At 33.3% G+C, this 24161-nt stretch overlaps 1 long non-coding RNA gene across 2 annotated transcripts; it reads right to left on the bottom strand.

Annotated features, from left to right (window-relative positions):
- Positions 1-1802: 1802 nt before the first annotated feature.
- Positions 1803-16810, bottom strand: LOC129285890 (uncharacterized). 2 transcript variants are annotated; one of them, XR_008587411.1, is made up of 6 exons: positions 16733-16810; positions 16369-16651; positions 15930-16271; positions 14612-14794; positions 13854-13965; positions 1803-2743 (listed from the first exon to the last, which is right to left on the bottom strand). It is a non-coding gene; the product is annotated as an uncharacterized LOC129285890 (long non-coding RNA). The 2 variants fall into 2 exon arrangements; XR_008587410.1 differs by lacking the exon at positions 16733-16810 and having other exon boundaries at positions 1813-2743; positions 16369-16718.
- Positions 16811-24161: the final 7351 nt, after the last annotated feature.

Below are 24161 nucleotides of genomic sequence, written 5' to 3'. Positions count from 1 at the left end.
CTTCTTAAAAAAAATTAAATTAAATTTAAAAATTAAGATATTAAAAAAAATCAGGTGAGGTTTTCTTTTGTAATTTTTTCCAGCAAGTTTTGGTCCTATTTTGCAATTTTCCGTTGAGCTTTATATTTCATTTTTCCCTTCGTCTTTGTCGGTTGGAATTGCATATCAGAGTGAGAGGGATGCTCGCATGTTCTCTGTTTTTCCTTCTTTTCCCTTCCCGTCGCACTAGCTTCAATCTTCTCGTGAGTTTGTTCATTTCTTCTCACCACTGGAGGTTCGTCCGTTCTACTCCTTCAATTGCTTGCCCAACTCTGTACAGCCGAAAGGTTGAATCTTCTTCCCCATTTCTGCTCTGTTTTCTGGTTGTTAGAGGTGTATGTACGCTGTTCAATCTGTCTCTTTTCTTCCTCCTCGACTGTTGAAGTTATGTGCGTGTGTATGGCAGCTTGATTTTTCATTGCTGGCTGAAAATTCTGGTTTTCTTGCTTCTCTTTCTGTAGAACGTCGAAGCCCTTCTGCCTTCTTTCTTCGATGCAGGACATGCTGATTCCTTGTTGCAACAAGTTTTTGGGGTGAGTTGCTGGTTTTCTTTTCCTCCTTTTGCAGTTTATACAGCAACGCTGAATGCTCCTTTTCCCTCCTTTGGCCGACTAGTGATGTTCCTATTTCATGTTATTATTGTTATGAAACTAGCACTGACTACCCGTGCGATGAACGGGAAGCATTAAATATAATTATCATTAAACATGCTTAAGTTATTGCTTCTAATCAATAAAATCACTCCAAAAAATATACAATGCATAATGACCAACAATTACATTAATTGAAAAAAACATAAACGCTTCACAATTGATTCTTAAGATGCATGACTCATGAAGAAATTCAAATACATTAATTAATACTTCCTTGCAAAAGATGTCAGGTCATTAAAAGTAATTGAATAAATTCCCATAACGGAATAAACCAAGGATAGATCATATTTAATTGAAGTGGATTAGTTGCACAATCCCCAACATTGAGCTTGTTTATATCTATCCTTGGTTTTGTTTTGAACTGCACTTCACTGTTAACTACAAACAGTTTATACTTCCCCGTGCTTGCATGCGAAGCCTATACTTATTGTTATTACAATGAAGCTATAATTTTATAATCAATAACTTCGATTAATTAAAAAAGGAAATTATTGCATCAAGTTTACCTATATTGTACAAACGAAAATACATGAGAAAATATAGTATTATGATAAAATAGATAAGTAATTAAGATGCATAAATAAGGCCATGCATGAGAGGCTGACAATTAGTCTTGTGGAATTAGGCGGTAAAAGTTTAAATTAGAAAGAAGGTCATCCATACATTATACAACTCTCAACCAAATTTTAATAAGCTTTGTGCAATAATTCATATAAGAAAATGACAAATCTATGAAAATTCCAATCCATCAACATGTCAAACAAATTTCTGCCCGTGAAAAATTAGGGCGAAAAAGTATAAATTTCAAGGTATTGTTTAGATTGGGTGACGTCAGTCTCCTCTTGGGTTTACTAAGATTGGTAATTTCCTTTTCTTTTCTTTAATCTTAAGAGGTGGCATTAGGAAAAGTTAAAAGTTGTCACAACCTACAAACCTATTTCTGTTACGGTCATAATTATTGAAGTTATTCTCCCATCCTTTTCTTAAGCCTGTTTCTGTGAGAAAGTAGAAAGGTAAAGCGCTCATTAACTGCAAAGAGAGATGAATGACAGGAAAAGAATAAAGCGCTACAAATGCGGAGGCATTGAAGAAATGTACAGGAAAACAATTTGGTTTTTGACTCTTACTACAAAGTAAAAAGTTTGAAATGACGACGACAAAGCTTGAAAATTGGAGAAATTATTTGTACAAAAAATAAATAGAAGAAATTATTCTAACAAATGCTCAAATTCCCCCCTTTCATGGTGAAGCTTCTAAAGAATCATTGATTCAAGAACAATGCTTGCAAACACGTACTTTTAGGCAACATCTTGTTCGAATAGCGAGGAATTAATTTTCCTGATCAAGAAAAATCAGAAATTGCAAGCCAGAAAGGGTGAAATTTATGATGTGAAGATGACAGAAACAGGTCCTTACCATCACTAGGCATTACAATTGTGTTGGCATACAAAAAGAAATCTGTCAGTCTATAAACAATATAACACAAGTAACTCTTGCAAGTGATGTTTCTTAATTAGAAATTCTGGCTAAAATCCTAATGTATAACCTTTTGGCAATTACTCCAATCTTAACATCCACGGATAACTCCCTTTGAAAGACAAGGTACCAAGGAAAAATTCTGAGTTAACAATCAAGCATAAGATGCCACCCAGATGTAGAGTCTCACTTACGAATATTACAAGACTAACTTGATCTAGCCGCTTAAAATCTAAGTCTTACTCTGAATTGTTATCATATACCATCTATGGTTGATCCATCATCTTCAACAAAAGTACCTAGTAACCTTTGCAATATCACTAACTTGAACATCAATTGTAATTTACAATTAGAAACACTTGCGGTGACTAAATAACTAATAATGTTTTTATCATTATGTTTTCTCAATGCCTTTCCCCTATTATTCAGTAAGGATGATGGATATGACTCACAGCCAGCTAGAACTTATGGAAACTCATCATTATCTTCTTGAACACCTGCTGTCATGAGTTCTGTCCCCATTAGTAACCTCTTACAAAGGCAATACCAAATACATTTGCACTTTGTGGTGTTATCTGTATGAATAAAAAAGAACCAGCAAAGCAAAATCTTCAAATAGAATATAATCCATTCAAGGTTCTATTAAACTTTGAGATGTCTCTGACAATAAAAATACTTGCTATGAAGAGCGGTTACGAAGCAAGAAATGCAAAATATTTAGATACCTTGGACTTCTGCTGCATATTACAGCTTCAGATAAATAAAACATTATTGCAGGTAATGCAAAGATCCATTATCTTCAAAAATGGCGAGAAAGCATCAAATTTGCAGTGCAACTCATCAAAAAGAGAGAAAAAGAACTTAAAAGTGAAATATCAGTACCAAAAATGGTTTCTCATTAAACATAATTATGAAAGTTAACTTCTTCCAAACATATCAAGAGATGGCAATCTAAACACATGCATCCATTCCCTTTGTCAATACATAATTGGGGTAATTTAAACAATGCAAGTAGCATGTTTTTCACCAAACCCTTTGACAACTGAACATGAATGACAGTACCTCTTGGAACAATTCGCTAGCTTATTCAAACTTAGTGCTAAAACAGCTAGATATTTGATAAGAACAGCTTAATTGTGATAGAAAATATGACAAACATTACTTTAGGAGGAAATAATTTAGTAGTTCTTTATTGCTTTCCATTAATTTATTAGTTTTTGTTGCTTTTCACTTAACTTTATCAAGTTTCCTTCTTGTGAAGGAAACTAGGCAATATGCACAAGTGAACGTTTCCTTGTTAGGAAGGAAACCTCATACGACTTGTGTATTCAGAAAGGGATTAAAAAAATGAATGAAGTTATTTGACATATTCTGAAAACTCTCTCCCTCCAGTCTGCGTCCTCCCCCTCTTAGTTCTTCCTCCCTCTTTGTTCTATCTTTCCCCGTTTCTTTCCCCACTTCCTTGTTCTCATCCCTCTCCCTACCACTCTCTGTTTCTGTTTCATCTCACTTTTCCTTTTCTATTTAAATCAATGTGAGCATGAGTGTTTGCGTCTTATATCAACTTGGTATTAGAGCAAGGCTTTGAATGTCCCTAGGCTGTTTTCATGGCTGGAGATCGGAGAAAACTCACTGGGAAGCTCAGCATACTCTGTTTCACGCTGCTAGAGTCTAGAGCCACATTTCCCAACGTTGGATCCGAAAACAGACACCACCATCATGCTCGGGAGGAGAAATCTAGTCAAAATCAAAAAACCCACCTCCTCCCTCGGCCACACACATCGTCACGTGCTGGAGGAGTTCCCTGCACGTGGTCTTCACACGCCGTCGCATGTGCCATCCGTACAGTTTTGCCAGAACTTGATTTTCAGCATTTTCTTGTGTTTTCATGAAATTTCTTCAACTTTAAAGAAGCTGAGGGCACAAGTCATCATCTAAAACTTTGTTGGGGGTAAAACTTTTGTTTTAGGCTCCTAAAGCAACACTGGTAAGGCCAACCCCCCTCTTATTTAACTGGCTTATTTGGTTATTAAAAGGAGGTGTTCTATTCATACTAGGTTTGAAATCTTTGTTGTCTAGTACTTGGCTTTCTTTTAGCATTGCACTTTTGATCATGTTTAATTTAATATTCTGAATTTAAAGAAAAAAAGAATTTACATTGATCATTATCTCATTGATTTGTGACTTTTGATAGCAATATTCGTATAACCTAGGACACCAACCTCACACACAATTCGACCCTATACCCGGGTCTAAAAATTACCTTAAGTTAGTTGAAGTTTCAAATGGTTTTCTTGAAAGGTTTTTGAACCTTTGAAAATTTCTGTAAAGGCTTCACTCGAGTTGTTACCTATTTAACATACGATCCCTGTGGAATTTTTGAATTCTCAGAGGATTAGTATTGTTAAAAAGGCACTTCACCTATTCAGGTGAGGGCAACTTGGAGGCCTTTCTTCCTTTGGTTATTAAATCCACCCCAAACTTGCACTTTGTTATACCACCCTTGTCATTGTGTGGCCATTCGTGATTTATACAATAAGCAAGATTTATTAGACCAAGTAATTATTGCCCTAAAATCTGCCATGGCCAATAACTCCCAAATTACCTAAAATCATCTTGAGAAATCTGAAAGGACTCAAAGGGCATATGTGGACTAGCGGCTTGATGAAATTAAAGAATTCATGAACAATAAATTTGAAGAGATAATGGGTGCAATTCAATTAACATATAGACAAGATACAGGGAAAACGACTGAAGGGTTGCTCGAAAGACCTATCATTAGAGAAGAGTCAAGTCTTAGAAATGAGCAATTCCCAATCCACAATCAACCTAGAGGTAATTTCCTTAGGATTGGTCATTCTTTTAGAGCTACGGGTGAAAGACACAGTAGATCATCTCCTCATGAGTTTACCAATCATCATTCTGATGACATAGATGATACTTGGGATGGGCAAGGGCCTTAAGAACAACATTATAGACCATACCAACCAGTCCATAAGAATGGTAGAGAAAGCCTTAGAAGGACACATACGGATGACATCACCAAAAAAGTTAAAGTTGAAGCTCTTGAGTTTGATGGACGATTGAATCCTAGTACGTTCTTAGATTGGTTAGCCAACATGGAAGATTATTTTGAATGGTATAACATGAGTGATATTCAATGAGTTCGGTTTACGAAGATGAAGCTCGTGGGATCTGCTAGAAAGTACTGGCAAAATGTCCAAAGGAACATTGAGCGACAAGGTTATCCACCGATTGTGTCAAAATGCCCATAGTGTGCTCTAGTTATTGACTCACAATGTGAGAATGAGGAGGACAATGCAAATGCTGACGTTGTCGTAAATCCGGTTGAGTGTCCTTCAAAGGTGGATAAGGACATCATCATTGATGAACATAGATATGAGACACGTTGAGTTAGAGTTATGCAATGCATTCTATCTGTCCCTCTACCTAGTGATTCATGGAAGTGAACAAGTATTTTCCACACTTTAATGAAATGTGGAGATAAAGGTTGCAAATTAGTGATTGATGGAGGGAGTTCTAGAAATGTTATTTCTAATCAAGGAGTAGCCCAACTCGGCCTCAAGACAGAACCTCACCCAGAATCTTTTCGTGTTGCATGGGTTGACAAAACTTCTTTACCAGTCACCCAACAACATCACGTTCCACTTCTACTAGGTGACTATAAAGGAGAGATTATTCGTGATGTTCTTCCAATGGATGTTGCTCACATTCCACTTGGTCAACCATGGCTTTATGACCACAATGTAATCAATCATGGTCATGAGAATACCTATACATTCAAGTATGGAGGCAAGACTATCACGTCCTAAAATATAAGGTGTAATCAACATGGGATATGCATGCAAAACTCATATCCCATAAACCTTAACTAAAGAAATTTCAAATTTGTAAACCATAAACACATAATATATAACTAGAATTTAGATATTTTATTTTTATTATTATTAATTAATTAATTTTTTATATTTTTCATGCAACCAAAATTCAAAATTTCCTATATAGAAAAAAAAAATTAGCAAAATGTACCCTAAAATTGAGACTTCCCAAAATTTGTCACTAACAAAGAACCACAATAATACAAACAAAGAAATTGCACTCCTTGCCAATAATTATTCAATCTTATAATAAAAATAAGAATCTTGCCTATAATCAACGTGAAGTATCTAGGGCCATACCATTGATTTCATATAAGGCTCAAATTACATCAAATGGATCTTCCCAAAGTAATTCTTTCACTCTATTTGAATGATAAAACGTCACAATGAACATGTTGAAATACAAGTTGAGCCTTTCTATCTGAGACCAAAATATTTTTTTCAGTGAATAACGTCCTAACAATAAACAAGTGAACATAATTAAAAGGAAAGTTTGAAACAATTATGTAAGTTGGAGATAATAATTTTCATAAAAATTTAATAAACTTCAAAATAAAATGGCTCTATAACTTTAAATAGAATTTTAAACCGTTAAAGTATCAGATCAAATATTGTTGCCATGTGATTTCAAGAAAACAAATAAAGAAAATAAATAATTATACATAAATTACTAAATAAAAAAAACCAATGAGATGTAAAATCACTAAACAATCTAATTTATGATTATAGGGACTTATCAGAACCATTAACAAACATGCACACATAGTCCACGAGGGTAAATAACCAAACGCCGCTCTTGCCACAAAAACAAACATGAACACATAATCCACGAGGGTAAATAACCAAACGCAGCCGAAACCACGAAACAAACGTGTACACACAATCCACAAAAGTAGGTAACAAAATGCAGCCGAACCCACGAAACAAACGTGAGTACGATGCTCACAGATAACCATCCCTCCGTTCCACGTGCGTTGGCCGTCGCACGGAGCTAACACCTCCTATAGTCACCCTGCTAGCTAAGTGTATCATGGCATACCAAAGGCTAACGAAACTGCCGTTAGCAACCAGTATTCTGTATAAAATCCCTTTTAAATTCATTTTCAAACATGCAAGAATATCATCACTTGCAAAATATAATTTCTCTTTTCAGTATCAAACTCGCATGAACCATGTGAAACATCAATCTTTCTAAATATGAAAATCCATAATTAATATTTCATAAATTGTTCACTAATTTTCATAGTTGGCTGTATCAAATAACAGACTACTAAATTTATAAAAGTATTTTCGTCAATCCAGAAAGTATAGTAATGATTCTAAGAAGTAAAACAATTTAATTAACAAAAAGAGCTAATGTAAGAGAAATATATAATATCTATAAATTGTTAAAACAATATTTTAATAAAGAAATTTCTTTTTAATATAAATTGATTGAAACATTATCCACTTACCTGATAATTTTTCAAATAAATAACTTACTTCTAACTAGTTCTCTTCCAGTAATGCTTGTTCTTTAAATCCTAATACCCAAGAAATACCATTGTTATTTTCTTTTGTAGATCTTATTATTATCATCATCATTAATCTAAAATAATTCGAAAAGGAACACAAACAGCTCTTAACTTCCAACATTTTTCAAACATTTCATAGACATTCTAATGACTAATATCTTAATAACAAATTGGCTCTTAAATTACTAATTCATAATATTATTTCCAAACTACTCTATTTCTAATTTCAACTTTTTTTATAGAGAATAATTCTCTTCCATAAAAATTTAATTATCAATAATACAATCATCACATCTATTCCCCATCATCCACCAATATTCATCCTTTCAAGCATTTTGTCAAACATCTTATAGGCACCAATTTTTTTAAATTTTAATAGTAAATTCTTCCTTCAAATACCATCCCATAATTTCTCTAACAAATCTACAACATCAATATAAAATTTAATCTAGTAGCACAAGTTTATTTCTTCAACAAAATCAATATAATTTCAGTTATACTCCAAGCACAAACATCTTCAATAGACAAAGATTTTTGCTTGGTGCAAAAACTTACTCCCTTTCTATAATCACGCACAGCAATAACCTCACACACCAAATAATAGTCTCAACTAATTAGACACACACACACACACACAAAGCTAGCAAAAAGAAAATTTGAAGCTCCTCACTTGGAACTAGCATGACCGAGTAGAGGAGATGATCCTAGGCGAATGAACAAGGAGAAGGAGGGAAGAAGAATCTGCAACAGCAAGAATGAGAGAGGAGCGAAGATGTTTGTAGGAAGAAATAGGGGAGGATGAACAAAGAACATGGGGAAATGAACAGCTCCTGCTTCCTCGAATGCATGCATAGAGGAACGGAAGAAATGGGGAGGGAGAGTCGATGGTGAAATAAGGGAGGAAAGAGTATGATGCAACCCCTACAGCCACACCAGCACAGCATCACACCTAGATATTTGTTGTTGCTCAGAGAAAAAGGAAACCGACGTTCAAACGGGGAAAAGAGAAGAAGACTCCATGGCGACAACACAAGCTTTGGCATTAACTAACACCAACGATAACTGATTCAAAGAAGGAAAAGGAAGAGGACGGAGGTTGGTTGATCTCCCTCTAGGTTCTGGAGGTTTTGATAGAAATGAAAAATGGAGAAAAGAAGAGGAAGCCGTGCGTTTTTGGTTTTGACCGCTCTTCTTTTTTTTTATTTCTCTTTCTTTAATAATAAAGGATCAGAATAGTAATTTCATCTGGCTGCAGCAAAAATAAAATTTCTCTCTTGACATTGCATAGATTCGAACCAAATACATGAAGATAGATACCAAGGAAATTTCCATTCAGCTAGTAATATAACTTAATAAAATCATCTCCAAAATTAATAAAAATACTCTTAAATTATCTAATCATGATATTTTACTTTATTTAAATTCATGGGCTACTACAAAGACGATCCTGTTATGTCTTTATGTCTTGCTAAGCCTGACAACAAAAGCAAATACTCAAGTAAATCAGAAGGCACAAAACCCAAAACCCACAACTTGCATCTTCTGACAGAAAAACAATTTGTATAAGAAAGCAGAGAAAGTACGATTGTGTTTATTTTGGTATCCAAGATCTCACAACAAAATGCTACTGCTTTAGAAATGCCAGAAGAGGTGCAATAACTCTTACAACAATTCTAGGATATCACTCCAGGTAAGCTTCCATCTGAATTACAATCAATGAGAGATATCCACATGCAATTGATTTCATTCCAGGTTCACAACTCCCCAATCTACCGCACTACAGGATGAACCCTAATGATAGGGCAGAACTTAACCAACAAATCAATGGATTGTTGGAAAAGGGTTATATCCAGCATAGTATGAGTCTTTGTGCAATACCTGCTCTTTTAACCCTAAAGAAAGACAACTCTTGGAGAATATGTGTAGAAAACAGAGCCATCAACAAGATCACCATCAAGTATAGGTTTCTCATTCCTAGACTTGATGGCATACTTAATTTAATGTCTAGATTTAGTTGGTTTCAAAGATTGATCTCAGGAGTGGTTATCATTAGATCAGGATTAGACCTGGAGATGAGTGGAAGACTGCTTTTAAAATGCAAGATGGGTTGTTTGAATGGCTTGTCATGCCTTTAGGATTATCAAATGCCCCAAGTACATTCATGAGAGTAATGACTCACCTCCTTCATTCATACTTGAGAAAATTTTTTGTGGTATATTTTGATGACATACTAGTTTTTAGCAAGTCAAAAGAAGAACACTGGGAACATCTTGAGTTAATTTTTCTCACCTTGCGTCAAGAACAGTTTTATGTTAACTTGCCTAAGTGTTCATTTCTTCAAAATCAAGTCATCTTCCTGGGTTTTATAGTTTCTGAAAAGGGTTTAGCAACTAACCCTGAGAAAGTCCAAGCCATTCAAGAATCTGAGCCACAATCTCCACATGAAGTACGAAGCTTTCATGGCCTTGCTTCTTTCTACAGATGCTTCATTAGAAAATTCGGTACCATTATGGCTCATATCACCGATTGCTTAAAACAAGTCAAGTTCCAATGGACTTCTATAGCTTATATGGCTTTTCAAGATATTTAGAAGAAGCTTTTTAAAGCTCCAATCTTGTCTTTATAGGATTTTACAAAGTGTTTCGAAGTTGCTTGTGATGCATCTGGGATAGGAATCAGAGGTGTACTAAGCCAAGAAGGTCACCCTATGGTTTTCTTTAGCGAAAAACTCAATGATGCCAAACAAAAGTACTCCACTTATGAAAAGAAATTTTTTGTAATTGTGAGATCCCTTGAGCATTGGAAATACTATCTTCTTCTGCAACAATTTATTCTTTATTCTGATCATCAGGTGCTTATGTTTATCAACTCTCAATGGCACTTGAATGCTAAACATGCTGAATGAGTTGAGTATATTCAAGGATTCACTTTTGTGGTCAAGCATCGTTGAGAAACAGAAAATACAATGGCCGACGCCTTGAGCCGACGGATCAACTTGTTGCGCACTATGAGCGTTAGTGTTGTTGGTTTTGAAAACTTGAAAGAAGACTATGCTTCATGTCCAAATTTTAGGATAATATACCAAAAAGTTAACAGTGGTAACCGTCATAAGCATGTTGATTTCATCCTTAAAGACAGTCATCTCTCTTGTGGAAGCAAGCTGTGCATCCCACATACTTTTATCCGAGATTTTCTTATATGGGAGTTACACGCTAGAGGTTTAGCTGGTCATTTCAAGGTTAATAAGACAATGGCATTGATCGAAGATAGGTTCTACTGGCCTTCATTCAAGCATGATATGGCTCGCATAGTGTCTCAATGTCGAAATTGTCAAACTTATAAAGCCAGATGGTAGAATACTAGTTGGTATACTCCTTTGCCGATTCCTGATGCACCTTGGAAAGACTTGAGTATGGATTTTATCTTGAGATTTCCTTGCACAGCTAGAGGCCATGACTCTATATTAGTTGTTGTGGACAGGTTTTCAACGATGGCTCACTTTATTCCTTGTAGCAACACTACAAATGCTTCACATCTGGCAAAGTTGTTCTTTAAGGAGATTGTGCATCTGCATGGGTTACCTACTACTATCGTATCTGATAAGGATGTTAAGTTTGTTAGCTACTTTTAGAAGACCTTATGGAAACTTTTTGGCACCCAACTAAAGTTCTCTTCTACTTTTCACCCCCAAACTAATGGCAAACTAAAGTTACTAATCGTAGTTTAGGTAATTTACTTCGAAGTTTAATTGGAGACAGGTCGAAGAACTGGGATTTGGTTCTACCCATTGCAGAGTTTGCATGTAATAATTCAATGAATAGGTCTACAAGCATGAGTCCCTTTCAAATTGTTCAAGGTTTTAATCCTAAACAACCTATTGACCTCCTACCAATCCCGTTGACATGTCAAATCTCTGAATTTGCGAAATCCTTTGCCAATCGACTTCATGAATTGCATGTTGAAATTAGGCACAAATTAGAATAACGATCAGTATAAATTATCTACCAATACTCATCGCCGATTTCAAAGCTTCAATATAGGTGATTATGTTATGGCTTGAATTCGTCCAAAACGTTAACTTAAACACACTTTTAAAAAGTTGCATGCTCGAGCTTCAAGACCTTTTCGCGTAGCAAAGAAATTAGGACCTAATGCTTATCTTTTAGAATTACCTCCTAATATGGCCATAAGTCTAATTTTTAATGTGAAAGATCTTATGTCTTACTGGGAAACTTTTGAACCTCCCCCTTTGCTTTCTAATGATTTTACAGGTACTCAGCCTCCACAGGTGCTAATTCCATCATTGTCAGCTGTCTCACCATCAGTTGATGAAATTGAGACCATTATGGATGATCAAATAGTCTTTATATTTGAGAGGCCCATTCGATGTTATTTGGTTCATTAGAAAGATCGATCTAATGAAGATGCCACTTAGATTTTAGAAGATGAATTCCAACAACTTAATCCTGCCCTACTAAAAGCCTATCAACTCTCTACCTCTTCGGAGGAGAGTTCTTTACAACAGGGGGAATTGATAGAAAATATAGAAAACACTACTTTAGGAGGAAATAATTTAGTAGTTCTTTATTGCTTTTCATTAGTTTATTAGTTTTTGTTGCTTTTCACTTAACTTTTGTAAGTTTCCTTCTCAGGTAGTACGCACAAGTGGGCATTTCCTTGTTAGGAAGGAAACCTCATACTTATAAATAGCATGACTTGTGTATTTAGAAGGGGATTAAAAAAAAATAAATGAAGTTATTTGATATATTCTGAAAACTCTCTCCCTCTAGTCTGTGTCCTCCCCCTCTCAGTTCTTCCTCCCTTTGTTCTGTCCTTCCTTGTCTCTTTCCCCACTTCCATGTTCTCATCCCTCTCCCTACCACTCTTTGTTTCTGTTTCATCTCACTTTTCCTTTTCTATTTAAATCAATGTGAGTGTGAGTGTGAGTGTTTGTGTTTTACATCAAATTGATTGACAACAAACTCCATTATTGCAAAAATCTCATCCTTTGACAGGGCTATATAGAAGGAGTACCTTCTAAATGATAGCACTGTGCAATACATGAAAACATAAGGATGGAAAAATATTTAGTTCATAAGCCATATTATATCATTTCCCAAGTCCAACAAAGAACAATCACTACCCATTAAAGGGAGCAAAATCATAGTTCTATGGCACCCCTAAAAGAATGCTGCCACTTTTGCCACTTAAAAAGCACCTTCCCTTATGTAAACTAAGTGGAATAATATAAAACAATTTGGAAGTAGTCCCATCTTCAATTCTGAAATGGAAATTAATGTTTCCCTTATTTTGCACCCTTACTTAAAACGCTATGTATTGATATTTGATTTATACATCTTTAGTGCAAATGAGTGAAGGAGCTTCCATATTATTAACTCTTCTAATATCACCAAATTAGAAAATCCTTTTAAGAAAATTGTCTAAATTCACCAAGTTAGAGGATTAGGACTTTATAAATAACTATATACACTTTCACCGAAATCATGATAGCTTGAGTGAAGACGATCCATTTTCATATTTTGATACATCAATATTTTCTGGTAAGTTCTACCTCAATATTATATAATAGAAAACAAAGTGTCATATCCAAAAAGCCATGTCAAACAAATTACCATGCCAATATACATTTAAATTAAACCTGTCATATTGTTGTAAAATAAAAGATTTGAACTAAACCGAAATCCTACACAACAATCATCCTCAAAATCATTAAAAGCTCTTAAGCAAAGCACATGGATGGAGAACCACACCAAGAGAATAAAATAAAGAAATGCAAGGAGAAATTAAAGGCGGCAATTTTAGCTTCATTCATCCTTAAATAAAAGAACACAAAACAAAATTATGGAAAGAGAGAGAGTGATTCATTTAAGTACATATGCTCAAACTTGATGCCTCATTTTATATAAAATTTTGAAACAAAAACGGTCTTGCAATCATTTACTTTGGCAGCAATATGTAACATCCCAATTGGGACTATGTAGAGTTGAATATCTAAAACATGATGACAATGACTAATGGAGTGTGCGCTTTGGATAAATATCTACTGTAGATAAACATCCAATTTCAACATGCTAAAATCCTTAGAAGATAGCAGGATTGAAATTATCGAATCATTAAAACCATCACGAAGATAATGGTGATATTCATCAGAACCTTGTGCAAGGAAAAGAGCCTATAGAAACTGCATAAACCATCACAAAAGTATACCAGACAAAGAAGAATTATATTACTATAGAAAATGGGCAACTTACCCTGCTGCTAAGTATTCCAATATGTACATCTCTTAGCAATGTGTAACCATTGTTGCCACAGTTTTCACAAACTCAATCATTCTTGCATGATAAATTTGAAGTTTTATTACATCTATAATGTAAATAAAAAATTCAATTAGTTTACCATATACACACAAGAACTCGTCATCAAACTCATTAAACACTACAATATGCAATAAAATTAATCTCGTTCTCATATAATGTAGATTCTAAGACTAAATTGCCAGACCCTTTTTATTTTCCTAGTGTAGAAGACAATCTTTTTTCAGAGCATACATCCCTTGCATAATCAAATAAATCATGTGTCAAAGGGAAGGCATACTATTAGGCCATCCTAACTCCATAAGAGCAAATATTGAAAAGGAACTAGTGAAACTAAGAAAATAGAAGAAAATGCCATCAAGCTGTTTACTATTTTAGTTTTCAAAATAACCACAACCAACTTTTCCCTCACCCTCACAGCAAGCTTTATTCTTGATGTTGTTGGTGCTCATATATCTAAGATTATGTCTGCATTATTGCCATTCTAATAAATGACCACAGGATGAGAAGCTTAGCTTCTCTAACATAGGTAGGGAATAATAAAAAACCATAAAACATTAAACAACAATCATATAATAAGGAATTTCTACTAAGATGTAATCACTTTAAATAATATGTCATAGGCCTATATGCATTACAATTCATAGGTCAAGCAGATAATGATACATAAAATAGGAACTATGTTGCACACTTACTTCAACATCGTCATCAAATTGTAGAAGTTCCTCATCAAGCTCTTTCAAGAACTCATAATATTCCATATCCTATGTTGAAAAATTCAATTGACTTCTATTCATTATTGCTCTCTGCTACTTCAAGAAGTTTATCAAACTTTGATATCGTTCTTTTTGAGCAAGCTGTGAATATTTTGATCATAGCTTCCAAATATGAAACAAGGAGCGACGATTGCAAATATAATGTAAATAAACAAAAAAGGATCTCAAGGAGGTAAGTCACTAAATGGTTGACAGTATTATCAGTGGAAAAATAAGATATAGAAGCCACAAACTTCAAGCATTATTCAGATTGTAATTTAATGGTGAAATAATCACAACACACCTATGAGAAAAAGAACAAAAGGGATGTAGAGGAAGCTAGCAGGTTAGCCAAAATGATGAACATGTTTAAAAATGGTAAGGTCTTTCACCATGTATAATGCTTGCTTTGGGAGGTTGCTAATGAACCAACCCTTGCAAATTAACTCTTTAGTATTTGAGCAAGGAATTACAATATTATATTAAACAATTCTCACAGAAAATAAACTTTCAGAATACAATTAGTTAGACATAAAATCTCTCACAAGGAAAACACTTCCATATGAAGTTTCTCACCCCTTGTTACCTGAGCTCTTCATAGCCTCCTTACATGAGATTTTCTCACCCCTTTCTTATCACGAATATGAAGTTTAACATATAGATAAATTCATCATCTATTCAAATTGAAAGGAAATCAACGTGCCTATGTGTTTACATATTGAGTAAATAGGAATACAATTTGGAAAAAGCATATATTGGGTTAAAGTTAAAAGTAGAAATAACAAATAGCTAGCTTTGATCACATTCATATACTTGACATTTTAACACATCAACAATTAGAACCGGTAGCATCATCAACACAGGGAGAAAACTGCTACATAATTGGGAAATTAGATTTAGACTTGCAATACATGCATGGGTTAAATCATAAAATTAGAGACCCGAGAAGCAATTTGTTCCTGCCTGAACTATCTGCTTCTCCCCCACAACAAAAGCTAAAGCCAATAAAGATTCTAGTAAAAAGGGAGAAAAGCTAGAAAAAGATCAAGTAGGATCTTATATATTAGACTCATGAATATGTGCAATAATTATATGCATTTACTGTTAGTAGGATTAATGGATGCAAGACACGAGAAATCAAAATTGCCGAGAAGACAATGATTTTATGAAGCAGAAGTGTGGTTAATGACGAATCAAAGAAAAAGGGTCAAGACCAAGGGGAAAAAAAGAAAATCACTAATGTTCAGGATAAACTCACCTCTTCTTCTTCCCTACTGTTGAAGATCGACAATGAATTAAAGGGCAGCTGTAAATGCCCTTTTCCTCCAAGCAGTGACGAACACCGTGTCAATTTGAGTCAAGGGGTTACCCACGAGAACACGACAAGCAAAAGCCCGATGGCTATGGAATAAATACCATACCCATGAGTTTCTCAACTTCTCAAGCATTAGATCGAAGCTTTTCTATTTAGGAGGAGGATCGAAGCAAAGAAATCCAATTTGGGCTTTGAAACAGTCTCAAACCTAGGTCTCCATGTACCGCCTTCGTTAAGAAGCAGCTGGATTACACGGACAAGGACTTGGGACCGAAATCTCTCTCCCTAAACCAAAGGAGGGATTGGGATAAGAAAGGAACAAATAAAACCACAAAGAAAGAAGGGAAATTGCTTAGAGAAACTAGGAATAGTGGAAGTCTACCTGAAGAATAGAGAGCAAACTTGCTCGTCCAGTTTAAGGGTCCAATCACAAGCACCAACGACAGTGGACGAAGGCGGTTAAAGCCAGAACAGATGATCATAAGGGAGAAAGAGAGATTTGTGTTGTCCTGAGAATGAAAGCAAGGGCCCGAGTGCAATGGAAATTGATTTCAAAAGAGCAACCTTTGGAGCAACCGAGATTTGTGCAATCAATATCTGTGCTCTCAAGATTTCCTGCTATTTCACTCAAAGCTACCTCTACCCAGAAATAATACAACTAATCCCTGCAAATGCGTGACTAATTAAATAAATAACGTCTGCATATGCTATGTGATTAAACAAGAGAGTAGAGTAGATAGGCATACACGAAGCTCGAGGCTATCATCATCATCCGCTTTTTTTAAAGAATGAAAGAAGAGAGAACTTTTTTATTAGGATGAGGCAGTACAAAGCCCAATGCAAGTTGATACTATTCAATTGAACAGTAATTTAAGAGTGGAGCCGTTCATGAGCCTCTCTTTAGACAGCTTATAGTCGTTGAGATTTATATGATATATAGATTCTAGCAAGAGTTGAGGTTAATATGTCAGTTAATGCTGGATATTATTACACTGTGATGCTAAACTAAATTTGGACATGGAATTAACAAAAGTTGTTGAATTGCATGGTTGCTTATCTCATAAATTGATCAATAGTAAGTACATGCCCTCAATATATTTGTAAAAATGTGTAAAAAGAAAATTTGATAAATTAAGTATTGTTAAGTTTTCATGTTATAAGTTGGAAGAGTATATGTAAGTTTTGGCTCAAATTACCAATTGAAAATTTAAAATATCAAGTGGGAGAAAGGATTACATAAGATGTTTGTATTATATTTTATTAAGTCTAAAGGAAGCATAACAATGGTTGACATGGTGTATTATGATTTATGAGTAAGAATAGGTCACAAGAAAGTATGAGGATAAATTAAGATTTGTTGAATGGTTTAACTAAATTAAGTATACTTGGAACATGATGGATTAGAGTATATTCTTTAAATATTGTTTGGATTGAATTTAAATGCTCACTAATTGTTTAAAAAATAAATAAATAAATAAATAAATAAATAATAATAATAATAATAATAATAATAATAATACAACACAAGAAGAAGAAGAAAAGAGAGAGAGAAAGTTTAAATTAAATTATTTGATAAATGATTTTTAGATTACAATTTATTTGTCAGAAAATTAAGGATATTATTAAAATTAAAGTGCAAAGTTAAGAGAGGGAGGCTTCAGAATTCTTGAAAATCTTAGGTGCGTGAGTACGTCCCAACTAATTTATTCATAAAATTACTTTTCTAAGATATATATTTTTGTAGATTATTTTAATAACAACTTTGTTAAGTATGAGATGTTTTGTAATTTAAATTTCTTTATCTTGTGAATTTATTTTTGTTAGCTTTGGTAATTTTGGTTTTTTAATAAATGCTAGCACTTTTCTTTCCTTGAAATTTTGATTAGACATATTCATATTTAATATACATATTTAATGTTATGATTTAATCTTGTTATCAACTACTATAGTTGAAAATTCTAGCATTCTATTAAATTTTATGAAAAGAATTGAAATTAAACTTTTGAATGAATGTTCACAAGTATTTATTATGTTAATAATGATTGATCTTAGAGCTAGAAAATGATTATTTATTATGATTCATGTATAAGAAAGCATTGAAGATACTATTTTATAATAATTATATTGAAAAGAGAAAAAAATGTGTATTTTTATAATCCATGCATGCTTGTTTTAAATTGGGGGATTGATTTTAAAATATTAGTTGTTAATGACAGTTTCGTTAGCCCTTAGTGCGCTATAATACACCTAACTAGCAGGGTGCTTATAGGAAGTACTAGCCCCGTGCGTAGGCCAACACATGTAGAATGGAGGGATGGATATTCATAAGCATCGTACTCATGCTTGTTTTTTGGGTTTTGTGCCTATGCTTGTTTCATGACTTCTAGCCACACTTGATTATTTCATGGCTTACAACCATGCTTATTGGTTATTTACCCTATTGAATTATGTGTCTATGCTTGTTAATCGTTCTAATTAAGTCCCTCTAAAGGAGTTTTGAAACTTATTTTTTAAAATTTGATTTTGAAAAGCAAACTTCTCTTTTTACTATATATTGATATTATATTGAGCAGTATATATATACATATATCTCCAAGATGTCTAAATATGTATAAACATTTGAAAGAAGAAAAGAAAAATTGAACTTCTTATAATTTTATTTGAAATTATATATTCATGGTTTATATATTTATCTAGTCGTTGATGTTTGACTTATTGATTTGCTTTATATTAATTTCTTCAACTATAAATTGGGATGTTACTCACTAAAATTTTTTTTGATCTCAAATATTATAACTAACCCTACTCCTCATGCGAATTATTGAGGAGCCCTATTATTTTTTGGAAAGCAAAAACGCATTGTTGTTATCCTTTTTGATAAAATTATGTATTATATTTTGTAATCATAAATTAGAGCTCTACATACACCATAGTTATGTCATATTTTTATTTTTTCAGTATGTAGATTACTATTATGGAGCTAGTCTCCTTGCTAATTTGATTAACAAGTTTTATTATTATAGAAATTTCAGGAGGCCTAGACTATAACGGAGACTTTGTCAAAATTTCTACAAAATATTTAAAACTTCACAAACTTTATGATTGTATATAACTTATATATTGATATTTTAGCTTAATTTCGGGCTAATTAAGGCTAATAAAATGTGAGTTCATCTCATATTTTATGTCGGTTATGCCTTTAATATTGAGGTGTGATAGCTAGTTTGTAACTAAGTAAATTTATAAGAATTGTATGATTGTTGGGCAATTTTTGGACATGAGATCTAAATTTTAAAGAGTGTTATTTTGGGGTTGGAATTGATATGCACACTAATTATTGATAAAAGGGTCTAAGATGAGGTTGTGTTTTGATTGAATAATTAACTATAGCTAAAGTTATATGGTGAAACTATGATATCCAAATCATGGTGGTACGAAACCTTAAATTCTTGATTGTAATTATAGCAATACCAGTGTTGGAAGGAAATTTATTGGACTTGAAGAAAGCCTATTAAATTTTCTTTCATATTGAATAGGATGTTTGGAAGGAAGGAACTTAGCTTGATAGAAGTTTAGGTAGATAATTATGTCTTAAACATTTTGATTGATGTAACAGGAAAACGTGCTCAGATGATATTCTTTTTATATTTAGATTTATTATTATATAAGGACTGGAATTGGGGAGTTGGTTAAACTCAAATATGAACATTGGAATTTTTGGGAGGAGATTTGAAGAAAAAGGAGCTTAGAATTTTAATTTGGAGATTTATATTTGTAGGGTGTTTGCCAAAATGTTTGAAAGAGGAAATTTTGAGTTATGGTAGAAATTGCATGTAATAATTATCCCATTTTTGATTAAATTATTGGTTATTAATTTGAGGACCAAAGGTGCTTGTTTTTATTATGAAAATCGTAGGAATACCTCTATAGAGAATTTGATGCAATGCTAAAAAGGCTTTGAAGTTAAGATTCTTCCTTTTCTATTTTCCTAAATGAATGACTTTGGATTATAAATTATATATACATAGATGACAGAAAATGACAACAGTGTTATGTGGACACTAGGGATTTAAGAACAAAACATGTTTGCCAGAAGGCTAATTAGAAGTTATGTGTATTTGGGAGCGTACCAAGTAAGTGAATAGCGTCCTAACTGATTTACTTATAAAATTATTTTTTTGAAACATTATATTTTTATGTAGATTATTTTAATAAATACCACGTTAAGTATTGGATAATTTGTTATTTAAATACTTTACCTAGTGAAATTATTTTTATCAGCCCTAAAAATTTTGGTTTTCAATAAATGCAAGCACAAACATTAGTTATTAAATTTTATTCTGATAAATCTTGATATTTAAAATTATTCATGCGAGTTTGACTTTGAGAATGGGAACTCTATTTTTATAGTGATAATTTTCTCGTATGTTTAAAAATATATTTGAAGGGAATTTTATATAAAACAGTATTTGCTAACGGTAGTTCTGTTAGCCTTTGATGCGCCATTGTCAATTATTAGCTAGTTTGATTTTCGTAAGCTCTGTTCTAACATTTTGTTACTTGTGGGTCTTATACTTGCATTTATTTTCATGGCTTTGAGCCGCATTTGGTTAGTATTAGTCTCGTGAACTGTGTGTTCATGTTTGTCTTTGTGACATAAGTCGCGTTTAGTTATTTACCCTCGTAGACTATGTGTCCACATTTATAAATTGTTCTGATAAATCCCCAAAAATACAAATTTTTAATTAAGTGATGGTTTCATATTTTAATGATTTTTCTTTTAAATTGTAAATGTTATCTATTTATTTATTTAATCTATTTGTTTTATCAAGCTTATATGTTAAAGTTACTTTGTTATGAAGATCTAAAGGTCCATGCTATTGAAGTTGTATAGAAATTTTTATTCCATGTTTACAAATCTTTTTATATTGGATCGTTTTCTCTTTAATTTCCATAGCTATTGCAAAATTATTCATTTTGATTCTACAAAATGTTATGGTTAAGACGTTATTCATTGAAAAGTTATTTTGATCTCAGATAGCATAGTTGACGCTGTATGTCATGCCATCCACTGAGAGACTTTTTGCTGAGATAAGTGGAGATCTATTGTGTAAATTGTTCCTATTAATGTAAATATAAAATTTATGTATTATGTCATAAAAAATATGATTAGATGCTCCACATAGATTAAAGTTAGGGTCCATATTTTGTTAAATATTCTGTCTGATGGGTGGATAGAGCTGAGCTCTTGATTAAAATGATTTCTTGTATAAAACATTGTGTTGTAAAGTATTTGAAAGATCCTATTTACAAAAAAAGTTTTATTGAAATTTTCTACAAAAATATTAAAGATTTTATTAATGTAAAAATGATTGTGCATGTTATAAATTAATTTAAATATAATTATGTTTTATTCACACAAAGATTTCTTGAATGAAGAGTTGAAGAATGTGTGATGTGATTCTTATCTTGTATCGATCTCCTTCTATTTTGGAGGCATGACTAAAGTGCCAGTGTGCCACAAGCTTAGTTATGTGCATGCTGTGTTTTGCTATCACAAAATAGAGAATACACTAATACAGTCGCCTATACGGTGCCGTTGAAGGGGGCTGATGGGAGTACAAAAGTGAAAGCTGTAAGTGTATGTCATAGAGACATGTCACAGTGGAATCCAAAACATTCGGCCTTCTAAATGCTAAAAGTCAAACCACGAATTGTTCCCATATGCCACTTTCTTTCCCAAGACACCATTGCGTGGATTCGAACACAAATTAGCTGATTTCAATATGAATGACAAATATACTCCCTTTGTTTTCATGTACAGTCAATGCTAGGTCAGGTGATAGCATCACTGTCCACGGCGGTCAAGTACAAACTTGCCCAATTGACTTTTGTTATGCTGACTCTAATGATACCAAACTCCATAGGAACCCCAACACAATTCTCTTCTTCTTGGAAAAGGATTTAAAGGCTGGTCACAGAATGAACTTTCTCTTCATGCATGCTTCCAACTAAGCATCCTTCCTACCTCGTGAAGTCGTGAAATCCATTCCCTTTTCCTCAAGCAAGGTAGATAGCGTTAGACTCATTCTACCATGTTTGTGAACACTGATATTATGAAGAGTTACTTTAAATACCATTTTCTCCCATAAACTTTTTTTTTAGAAGTGTTAGATACTTTGTATTGAAAGACAATATCTCCCTTAAACAATTTTTTTCATCAGGAGCAAAATCATTCTTCTGTCAAAGACCCATAATCTTCTCCATTAGTTGCTGATGAGGAATAGTTATGAGGCACACGCACAGTAACAATAAAGCATTTTGACTCATTTTAAGCAACTGATATGAGCTAAAGGGGTTAGAAATGACAATGGTAATAGTAAGAATGGGCTTGATGATTTTAGTAGTTAAACGGTGGCAAAATGAGGTGGAACACTTTTCTGTTACTACACGAGTCTCACCACTATTCCACGTTAGCGAATAACGGAGATGATGGGTCTCTGCAAAGAGGCAATTTTCCTCCTAAAAATTATTTAGAAGAAACATTGTCTCACAATTCAGTATAGAATGCTCAGCCTTCCTCAACAAAAAAGTTTAAAAAGAAAAATAATCTTTAATCCTGTTATGAAATTAAGATGGGAAAAACAGATAATTTATGTCTCTGTGATTCTTTACTAATAGATGGCTGAGATATTAAACAAATTTGCTGTGAAGCCTGGGTCAGTAAAAGCTGAGGTTATGAATAATACAATTCAACTTTGTAAAGAGTCAGGGATTAAAGGAGAGGAGAAGTATTGTGCCACTTCATTGGAATCCATGGCTAATTTTATAACTTCCAAGCTTGGGAAAAATGTGGAAGCTTGGTCTATGGAGGGGAAGAAGGAAACAAAGAAGCAAGAGTACACAATAACTCAGGGAGTGAAGGTGAGATAGGCCAAAGTGGCAGGCTTAATTATGTGTATGCTGTGTTTACTGTCACAAAATAGAGAACATAGTTGCCTATACGGTGTCGTTGAAAGGGGGCTGATGGGAGTAGAGGGAAAGCCGTAAGCGCATGTCATAGAGACACGTCACAGTGGAATCCAAAACATGTGGCCTTCCAAATGCTAAAAGTCAAACCAGGGAGTGTTCCTACATGCCAATTTCTTTTTCAAGACACCATTGCGTGGGTTCAAACACAAATTAGGTGATTTCACATGTTAGATGGTATGTTGAGAGAGAGAGAGAGAGAGAGAGCGCGCAATCATATGAAGCTTTGCTTGGTTTCAAAAGGCATGTGCTGCCTTGAATATTTTATAGGAACTCTGAAAAAAATATACAAAAATATTTGTCATGTCTTAAGAAACAGGAGTGATTGGCACAGGATATGTATCTAAGCACATATCTCTTAAACTTAATTCAAGAAATTTTTTATTTTAAAAATACTTGTCATTTAAAATGATGCCTTAATTTTTTTTTTTGTGTGTGAAAATTCTGACAAAATCTATCATGTACATAAGATTTTCTAAAATTTTATAATACAAATTTTTAATCAAATATCAGTCAACCACGAGCTTAGCTCATTCCAGCCAGTAGATGAATATATATATATATATATATATATTAAAATAAAAATCCTAGTTATAGCATATGTGGAGCACCTAAAATTTAATTTACAAAATAAAATTTTATAATTCAAATTTTACATCAAAACCTACCGCATTCTCCATCTCCCAACCAGTGATAGACCTTTCAATAATTCACAGGAGATTTAGCATTAGCTAATGAATTTGAGACCAAAACATTTTTTCAGTGAATAACATTCCCAAAAAATAGAGTTTAAAAGAGTAAAAATAATAAACGCAAACAATTATATAAAATGATTGCAAATATGATAATTCAATACTAAATTTATAAATCTTAATCATAATCATAAAATGAGAGAGTAAATTGAAATTGCTTTATCCTATCATGTTTGAAGAAACTAAATTATTCACGTGTGAATCAAAATAATTTACTTACTGAACAGTATCTAACATACACTTCTGCCACCAAAATAAAAGCCCGGGAATATAATAATCCCTCAGAAGTCAGAAACAACAAAGCATCATAGAAGCTTCAAGCTGAACAGAAGAGGATATATTCAATTTCAATTTCAACCTTCATCAGAATTAAAAAATTCCACATGCAACATTA

The sequence above is a fragment of the Prosopis cineraria genome, unplaced genomic scaffold, assembly GCF_029017545.1.
Source record: "Prosopis cineraria cultivar Desert tree isolate PC_DT_omini unplaced genomic scaffold, ASM2901754v1 PC11, whole genome shotgun sequence".
NCBI classification, from domain to species: Eukaryota; Viridiplantae; Streptophyta; class Magnoliopsida; order Fabales; family Fabaceae; genus Prosopis; species Prosopis cineraria.
This window is presented reverse-complemented; position numbering and strand designations above follow the sequence as displayed.